Genomic DNA, 9,364 nt, shown 5'->3' with positions numbered 1-9,364 from the left:
GTGGTGGGCGCGGCTGGGAGTCGCGAGGCGCCCGGGAGAGCGGGGTCAGTCAGGCAGCGTGGCCGGGGCTCGTGGTGGCCGTGTATGGTGCTGGAGGGCTGAGGAGAGATAGGCCGTGACTCCCAGAGACGTGAGTGAATTCGGGTAGCGTCACGTCGGGACCTCGGCGCCGGGGGCCCGCGACGCGCCGGCTGCGGATGCTCGGAAGGCCTGGGATTGCGGAGCCGGGAGGGACGGCCGCGGGCGTGGATGAGAAAACCGGACCCGTCCGCCGTTCCACGGCCACCTTGTATTTGCTTTCCGCGGTGGGTCCCCTAGAGGCCAAGTAACTTGCCATTTGCACACCTAGTCGGGATCAACGAAGATGAAGTCTGCAAACACATTTTTAAACTGTGGGACTAATACATGTGTCCAGTGTCAGGATTTGTGTTCGTGTGCTTTTGAGTACTGCAGTATAGCGTCTCAAATACCACGTACAGTAATAGATTAAGCTGTACAAAGCGGTTCAACTTTAACTCTCCTTGCCTAACGGTTAATAGGGCACTGGGAATTTGACCCATTATTAACTCATCAGGAAAGTTGCTTCAGAAAAGGAACATTCTGGGACTTACCTGGTGGCGCAGTGGTTAAGAATCTGCCTGCCAGTGCAGGGGACACGGGGTCGAGCCCTGGTCGGGGAAGATCCCACATGCCGCGGAGCAACTAAGCCCGTGAGCCACAACTAGTGAGCCTGCACTCTAGAGCCCGCGAGCCGCAACTACTGAGACCACGTGCCACAACTACCGAAACCCACGCACCTAGAGCCCGTGCTCCATTCGCCGCAACTAGAGAAAGCCTGCGCGCAGCAACAAAGACCCAACACAGACAAAAATAAAAATAAATAAATGAATAAATAAATGAAAGGAACATTCTTAGAGCAGTGGTTATTAACCTTTTTTGGGGGGAAGGGTTTATGGATTACTTGAAAATGCAAAGAAAGTTTGTGCATACATTCATGTAGGAAACCAGTTTGCATATAATTTCAGGGTGTTTGTGAGTCCTCCCTAAAAGCCTATCCATGGACTGACTAGCGTGTTAAAGACTGCTTGTCTAGGTACTAGATTACACGTCAGAAGGGTTTAAAGAACAAAGGTGACCCCTATTTATTCCTTGCCATTATGTTTACTTCCCCTAGGATGAGACATTCAAAACAGTTGTTGCCAGATGTTTGTTCTTTTTCTGAAGATGTACGTGATTAATAGCCAGGGAACTGTATTGTTGTGTATCTTTCACACTGTCCTTGTAAACTGGATGGCATGCAGTTACAGTTGTACGTATGACTAGTCAGAGAATGTTGACTGACAGTGTATTACAGAAGGAGAGATCTCCAGAGCCATGCTCTTAAGTGTTTTTTTTTGTTTTTTTTTACGACAAAAAGAGACAATACCAACCCTTCAGGATGATACGTGACTTGGCAAAGCTATGCATTTGATTAGTGGCAGAGCTGGGACCAGAGCCCAGGTCTCACTTCCAGCCTAGCGTTCATTTCAGCAATCATGGAATGCCTACTGCTGGACACTCCACAGATGTTACAAGTGGCCACTCATCTCTTCCAACTGTCCCAGGTCAGCTTTCCCACACGTCACACTGGCTGTTCTAAGTCCTTACCACTTAAACCTCACTAGCCACATTTCTCCATATTCCACCTCCCAACCCCCAGCCTCACCTCCTGCTTAACCATCCTTAGTACATACTATGCATTCAACTAGTTACCAAATGAATGAACCCTTTTTATTTTTCTTCACTGAGAGAAACATTATCCCAGACATTTCTGGGTTCCCTTCTGACTAGTAGTTTGTGAATCTTCATGTTTGGTTCTGTCTGTGTGAAGATCATTCCAAACTTTCTAGTGCCTTAGAAACTGAATGGTAATTTTTGTTTTTCACAGGCAAGTATGATTACTAGACAACTTGCTATATAATATCTGGTCCTTACTACATAAAGGACCCAGCTTAGGTGGTGCTGGGCTTTCTTATAGTCAACATTGAAATGTGGCTAGTTAAAATCACAACTTTTATTCTTGCAGTAATCCATTATTTATCTTGTAAGGCTGAGCCAGTACATTTATTTCTTAATTACATATTGTAGTATGAGGTAATTGATGCCTTTCTAATGCAAATAAAGATTTATGCATATAATAGCACAATAGCACTTTAGCTGATTTGCACAAAACCGTGGTGGATTTTAGTGCTTTACTAAAATGACAGCTTTAAACAGGCTATAACTCAGGAGAATGAAGGCAGTCTGTATGCAACCCCTACCTCCACTAAATTTGGCTTCCATTTGTCACTCATTTTATGAAACAGTCCTCCAAAAGCGTTAGCTAGTTTTTTCTGAAATCTACCTTTCAAAAATCTCTTTGAATTTGCTTAGCCTCTGAGGATTTTTAGGGTTGCCAGGTTAGGTCACTTTCATCTTTATGTTAAGTAAATAAGTAACCAGACACATCAGTTTACCTTCTTAACCTAATTCAGAATGAGTTCATGGCAATGTAATCTTGCATTCCTTTCTGCTGCTTGAGTTCCATGGCAGGAACCACCATTGTGTCAGCTTTGCCACTGTGATCAAGTCATAAATGTCTCAGATAATTCAAGCCTAGTTTACCCTAATGAAGAAAATTGGAAGATGATGTTTGTTGAATTCCAGCTGTGTCCTGGCCTTTGTTTTAGATGGAGAACCTTGAGATTGGAATCATTCTCTGTTTGGACTTAACAGAAAACATCCAACAACAGGAAGCCTACAGGACCACACTGTGCTCCTAATATTAAGGAATTGAGAAAGGAAGTGTTTTTCTATCATCAGCCCAGCAGTGGGGCTGCTGTCATGGAGTGGTCCTGCTGAAGATCCCAACTAATAGAAATTGGTACCTCTTTTGTGTTTGAAGTGACCTCTTTGAATCCAGAAATGCAATTGCACTTTTCTCTTTATTTTGGGTCATTTGTTGACCAATATCTGTGCCCTGTCCTAGAGTAGGTTTTACCTAAAGAATAGGAAAAAAAGGTTAGGACACATGGGCAGATAGCATGCACTGCCTTAAAGAATGTCATATACTGCTTTTCTCATCCTGTTATTGAGTTCTTCATGAGTTTGGTGTTGACTACTGATAAAACGACCTCCACAGTCAAGAGAAGGTAAGTACTAAAGGCAACGGAACGGAGAATTTGGGGTTAGCATTACCAGATCACAGAGCATGGAATTCTTAAATAGTTGTGCCACAGGCATTCACAGAGTTCTTGGAAGATTCGCATTTCCACAGACCTGGTCTGAGAGCCAGAAGTCTGGTGGGTGATGTGTGTATAACAGGCACCAAGAGTCTTGTTTTCCTCCCAGACTCTTGCTCGAGTTTGAACCTAGTGGAAAGTTCGCCTCCTTTAGTTCTTGGGCAGGCAAAGGTTATCCAACCGAGTGAGGGAAGGGAGATGAATAAAATAGGAAATATGGTGATTAAGAACAAGCTTTGGAGTTAATTGTCCTGAGTTTGATTCTTTTTTTTTAATCAATTAATTTATTTACTTATTTATTTACTTTTGGCAGTGTTGGGTCTTCGTTGCTGTGCGCGGGCTTTCTCTAACTGCGGAGAGCGGGGGCTACTCTTCATTGTGGTGCATGGGCTCATTGTCGTGGCTTCTCTTGTTGCAGAGCACGGGCTCTAGGTGCGCAGGCTTCAGTAGCGTGGCACGTGGGCTCAGTAGTTGTGGCTCGCGGGCTCTAGAGTGCAGGCCCAGTAGTCGTGGCACACGGGCTTAGTTGCTCCGCGGCATGTGGGATCTTTCCGAGCCAGGGCTCGAACCCGTGTCCCCTGCATTGGCAGGCGGATTCTCAACCACTGTGCCACCAGGAAAGCCCTGAGTTTGATTCTTAAACATGGCTCATACCAGTCGGGTGGCCTCAGACAAGCTATTGAACTCTGAGCTCAGTTTCCTCATCTGTAAGCTGAAGGTAATAGTGCCTTCATGGATTTGTGAGTGTTAAAGGAGAACATTGATGTAAGGCACACAGCAAGGGCTCGGTATAAATGGATCATTATTATTAAGACAATAGCCCCTGTTTTTAAGTTTCTTGGAGGTTTTCTCTCCTCAGACACTGAAAGGATTTAAATTATTTTTTTCGAATAGGATTCTTGTTCTAAAAGATTTTGTTTACTATCAAAGATTGTATTTGTGAAATGATAATTCAGTTTCCCTTTACTAATCAGAAATGCAACCGACATGCAGAGGTTTTTGCCTCCTTGCCAGAACTAATGTAATCTCACCAGGTTCTTGTTATTCCAGCTAAAAGCAAAGAACTGTGATGTCATAGCTGGAGCAGTTTTATGATGAGTTAGACTTATGATTTCCGGTAGGCTCTTTGAAACGTTACTTATGGGTCAGAGAATCCCTGTTCCTTTTCATAGGTTCTAGACTACATTTTTCTCAATGTCAACACAGTTAGCTTCAAAATTAAAAATTAACGTTAACCTGGGATTCAGCTGGATTCTCCTGAGACTTTGCGCGATGCCTGACTTATTTTGTTCTGGAGGTTGCGGTCCATTGACTTGTATTTTCATATTTCAGGCTTCAGTGCAAAAGGAAAACTAATGGCTAAATTTTCTAGAGCTGTTATTTTTATCTTGAGGCTTTACAGTCAGTAAAAAAGCAGTAACAATATGTAGTATGTTAAAGAAAAAACTTGTTCCAATACTATGAATTCTATAAAGTAGAATATTGTATCTTTTTGGGGGGGAGCAAAATTAGCTAAGAATTAAATAATAAAACCATCGAGGGACATCGTGGGCCAGTGGTGACAGAGGCAAATATTGTTCCAAGTTGCAAGGAGCGAGAAATCACCACAAGCAGAAGTGATCAAGAAAATATCCACAGCATTGGGGCTAAATGCCCTCCAAGGATGAGTGGATTTTGTGTCAGTGGAGAGGAAGTGCGGGGTGGTGATGGAACAGTGTTAGCAGAGCACATAGAGCTGTAAAGTGATTAAGGTTACGGGTCTCGGAGAAGAAGGTGTGGAAACTACACAAGGGCAGGTTTCCTGTGTCTTTGAAGAGATCCGGCTTGTTCTGTTCGCCTCTGTATCTAAAGCATGTGGAACACGACCCTCTTCTCCTTCTTGGTTGCTTGTACCTATGAGTGGTTAACAGTTTTCAAGGGCTACTGTCTGGGAGCACTTTTCTAGGTGATAGAGTACCGTGACTGGACTGCCTTTAAGGACTCGTAGGAATAACGTAACGGGAACACGGGATTCGTACGATGTGTCCTAAGCGAGCCCACCGTCTTCCTGCACCTGGCTCTGTCCTTGCTGCTCCGTGCTGACGTGCTTGCTGCTTCACGCTCTCATCCCTCGCCTGCTTCCTCTCGTGTCCGGCCCTCTCTTATTCTCAGCCTTCTCCCTGCCTGTCCACCCCTTCCCCGCCTCCCTTACATACCTTGCCAAGTACTTTTTCTCCCGGTTTGTGACTTTAGTGGACCCTTTTGACAAGGAAGAGGAGGAGAATAGATGTGGGTATGCATTTAGCAATATCCAAGTGCCCAGGCATGACGTGACTGCCATATGGTCTTAGGTTGCATTAACTGGATATAATATTGAAAACAAGGGAGGTAGTCTCTTCCTACTCTGAGCAATTGAGGCCACAGTTGGAGTAGGTACAAGCGGGGGCAGCACAGAGGGTAGAAGTTAATGTGGGGCTGCTTGCATTTTACTTCCTAGCTTTGTGACCTTGAGCGAGATACTTAACTTCTGTTGTGTTGGGGGGGCTGTGGCTGGTAGATTAAGAATGTGCAGGGACTTCCCTGGCGGACCCGTGGTTAAGACTCTGCACTTCCACTGCAGGGGACACAGGTTCAATCCCTGGTCGAGGAACTAAGATCCCGCGTGCCGCGCGGCCAAAATAAATAAATAAATAAAGCCCCCTTAAAAAAAAAAATTTTTTTTTAATTAAAAAAAGAAAAGAAAAAAGAAAAGAATGTGAAATGGTGCCCTGCTGAATGAGGAGACACAAGCCACCCGTATGGGGGTCAGCAGGGCGCTCCCTCAGCATCCCAGCTCCCTCTTTGGGAAGGTGAAAAGTGGGGGGTCGGGCTTCCCTGGTGGCGCAGTGGTTAAGACTCCGCCTGCCAATGCAGGGGACACGGGTTCGATCCCTGGTCCGGGAAGATCCCACATGCCACGGAGCAAACTCAGCCCTTGTGCCACAGCTACTGAAGCCCGCGTGCCTAGAGCCCATGGTCCACAACAAGAGAAGCCACCACAATGAGAAGCCCACGCACCGCAGCGAAGAGTAGCCCCCGCTCGCCACAGCGAGAGAAAGCCCAAGCACAGCAGCAAAGACCCAAAAATAAATTAAAAAAAAAAAAGCGGGGGGGTCGTTTTGACTGAAGGTGCGGTTTCAATACACTCCCGCAAGGGAAGCAAAGTCATAAGATTTATTACTTACAGGTCCCAGAAATGAGGGTGGGGGAGCATAATGAGTTGGGGGAGGGCAGCCTCTGTCCCAGGTCACGGTGAGCAGGACACAGAGAACAGGATTTATAAGGTCCCTTATAACTTCGCAGGCTCAACTCTAAGTGGTTATTTTAAAAGGTGCCGCCGGGGAAAGCAAATCGGGAACTCCGGGCGGGAATCCTAAGCTAAGGTCCCTAATTAAGGACCCTGAGATGAGATACTCCTGGATTTTCCGGGTGGGCCTTACATGCCATGATAGGCTTTTTTATCGGAGGGAGGAAGAGAAGAGGGGCATGTGAAGATGGAGGAAGAGAATGGAGTGATGTAGCCGCAAGCTAAGGACCACCTGGAGTCACCACGTGCTGGAGAGGCAAGGCAGGATTCTCCCCTAGAGTCTTTGGAGAGAGTGTGGCCTTTGCTAGAGTTTGGATCTCTGGCCTCCAGAACTGCAAGAGAATAAATTTCTCTTGTCTTAAGCCACGCTTTTTGTGGTACTTTGTTACATCAGCCTTAGGAAACTAATAACAGCCACTGGATAAAGTCTCCTTGATTAGGGAAAACTATTTGGCCTAATTGATGATAAAAATAAATTTAAGAAAATAATTCATCGAAAGAAGGTTTTGTTAGTGACGAAAACCAGATAAGCTGGGTTTGGAGAAGAAACTTTTGCCATGTGAATTCATCTCTGTCCAGGTGAAGAAGTGAGGAACCTGGAGGACAATCATTCTGGTTCCCACAGGAATGACCTGTTTAGTGGGGCAGGGGTGCTTCACCATGAGGCCGCTTCCTGGTCCAAGTGAAATTCCGCAAGGCTGTCCTTTCTTTGCTGCCCTTCAGCGTTTACCAACGAATGCCCTATGGACTACCACTGCTGAGAAATGCTCTAAAGTATGAGAATTCTATGGTCCAATAAGTTTGGGATATGTTATCGCCACAATCTTGGAGCTTCACCAGCACATTATCAAATATGATTCCTTAATAAAAGGATCTGAGAAGTGATATGAAGTTATTTAAAAGCATTTAACTCAGATTTTCACACATTTCCTTGAACACAGAGCCCTTATACAACAAGATAATCCACATCAGAAACATTACTAATTACATTTCCCAGGTGCCTCGATACTGGGAAAGAGAGGGCCCTAGCTAAAAAATTCAAGCCAAATTAATAAGAAATTCAAAACAATTATAAAATAATAAATTGGTATTCTTTTACTACTTCACCCTTATAATAGTCTCCTAGGCTTGCAATAACAAATTCCCACTAGGGCTCTAGGGGAAAATCCATTTCTTGCCTCTTACAGTTTCTGGTGGTTGTCCCAACATTCCTGAGCTTGTGGCTGCATCACTCCAATCTCTGCCTCTGTCTTCACATCACCTCCTCTGTGGGTCTGTGCTAACTTCCTTTTCTTCTCTCTTGTAAGGACACTTTCAATGGCTTTTAGGACCCACCCAGATAGTCCACCTGGATTATCTTCATCTCCAAATCCTTTATTTAGTCGCATCTGCAAAGACCTCTTTTCTAGATAAAGTCACGTTTAAAAATTCCTGGGGATAAGACTGTATCTCTGGGTGGCCGTTATTCACATGGGCCTAGGAGACAGAATATATCCCCCCATTATGTTTTTGTTTGTTTTTCATTTATGCTTATATTTTCAAATGGATAAAACATGCCATGGATCAACATTTAAAGATATAAAAAGATACAGAGAACGATGTTCTATTTCTTGATCTGGAAGGGGGTTATGTAGATATATTAACTTTCTGATAATTCATCGAGTTGTACCCATATGATCTGTAAACTTTTCTCTGTATATTAAACTTTAATTTAAAAAATTTAATTACTGAAAACCATAAAACATCTTTCAATCCCTGTATTTCCTCTTATTTCCTCCCCTGAATGCTTCTCGCCTCTTCCCTGCTTTTCCAAATTCTCCTTTATTCTTTCAAACCTCATCTCACCTTCTCTAGTAAGTCGTCCCTGAGGGCTCCAGCTTTTGCAGGGCACGTCCTCAGAATCCCACAGCACTATCAATATCATGCTTTCTTGGCATTTAACGTGGGAGTTTGTGTGTGCGTATGAACATGAATGTGTGATCTTCCTGTGTACAAGTAAGATCCTGGAACGTTGGTTTCCAGCTCTGTGGCCCTCTGCTCTCTAGGGATCTTAGAGGTGTGGGAATGGGTTTAGTACAGTTTCACACAGTCAGGGGCATAGCTAGAGATGTGAAAATAAATGAGACACCGTCCCTATTTACAGGGGATTCAGAAGCTGGAGGGAGATACTGGCACATAACCACAGGAATTTCAGTACAGTATGAGAGTGCTATGATAGAGACACACACAGCGTGTCTGTGTACATAGGAAGATACACTTCAGCAAGTGTTATGCTTCAAAAAGTTTAACAGTAGTCACATATCTGCCCCACAATGAGTCTTCACAGTTTAATTAAGATGTCAAATTTTTCTCTTGGTTGAGATTTTATCAACTTAAGATGGTAGTTCTAGATGTTGCCTGCTAATCAGAGTTGACTGACGTATTGTCTTTGATTTTTAAAAATGAGGAATTTATAAGTTGATACATGTAGTTTGGCAAATGAACTCTTTCAAAACCTGGGAGTCCATTGGGGGGAGGAAATGAACCAGTGGCGTAAAAGGAATCACTTTCCTAGTGGCCAATGTCTTAAACTTCCTTGTATTGTACATATGATAGTTGTGTATTATGGGCCTAGTGGTGCCCCCCCCCGCCCATTCAGATGTTAAAGTCCTGGCCCCCATGACTCAGAATGTGGCCATATTTGGAGACAGGGTCTTTAGGGAATTAATTAAGTTAAAATGAGGTCATTAAGATGGGCCCTAATCCAATATGAATGACGTCTTTATAAGAGGAAATTTGG

The 9,364-nt window shown here is 44.2% G+C and overlaps 1 long non-coding RNA gene across 1 annotated transcript in view; it reads left to right on the top strand.

Annotated features, from left to right (window-relative positions):
* Positions 1-1,043: 1,043 nt before the first annotated feature.
* The window catches only part of LOC309608656, a 39,506-nt gene continuing 31,185 nt past the window's right edge, over positions 1,044-9,364 (top strand). Inside the window, exon 1 of the long non-coding RNA XR_014233039.1 lies at positions 1,044-1,604. This is a non-coding gene — a long non-coding RNA (uncharacterized lncRNA). The remainder of the gene's footprint in view (positions 1,605-9,364) is intronic.

Source organism: Balaenoptera borealis (assembly GCF_965194805.1).
Source record: "Balaenoptera borealis genome assembly, chromosome: 13".
Taxonomy (NCBI): Eukaryota; Metazoa; Chordata; class Mammalia; order Artiodactyla; family Balaenopteridae; genus Balaenoptera; species Balaenoptera borealis.
This window is presented reverse-complemented; position numbering and strand designations above follow the sequence as displayed.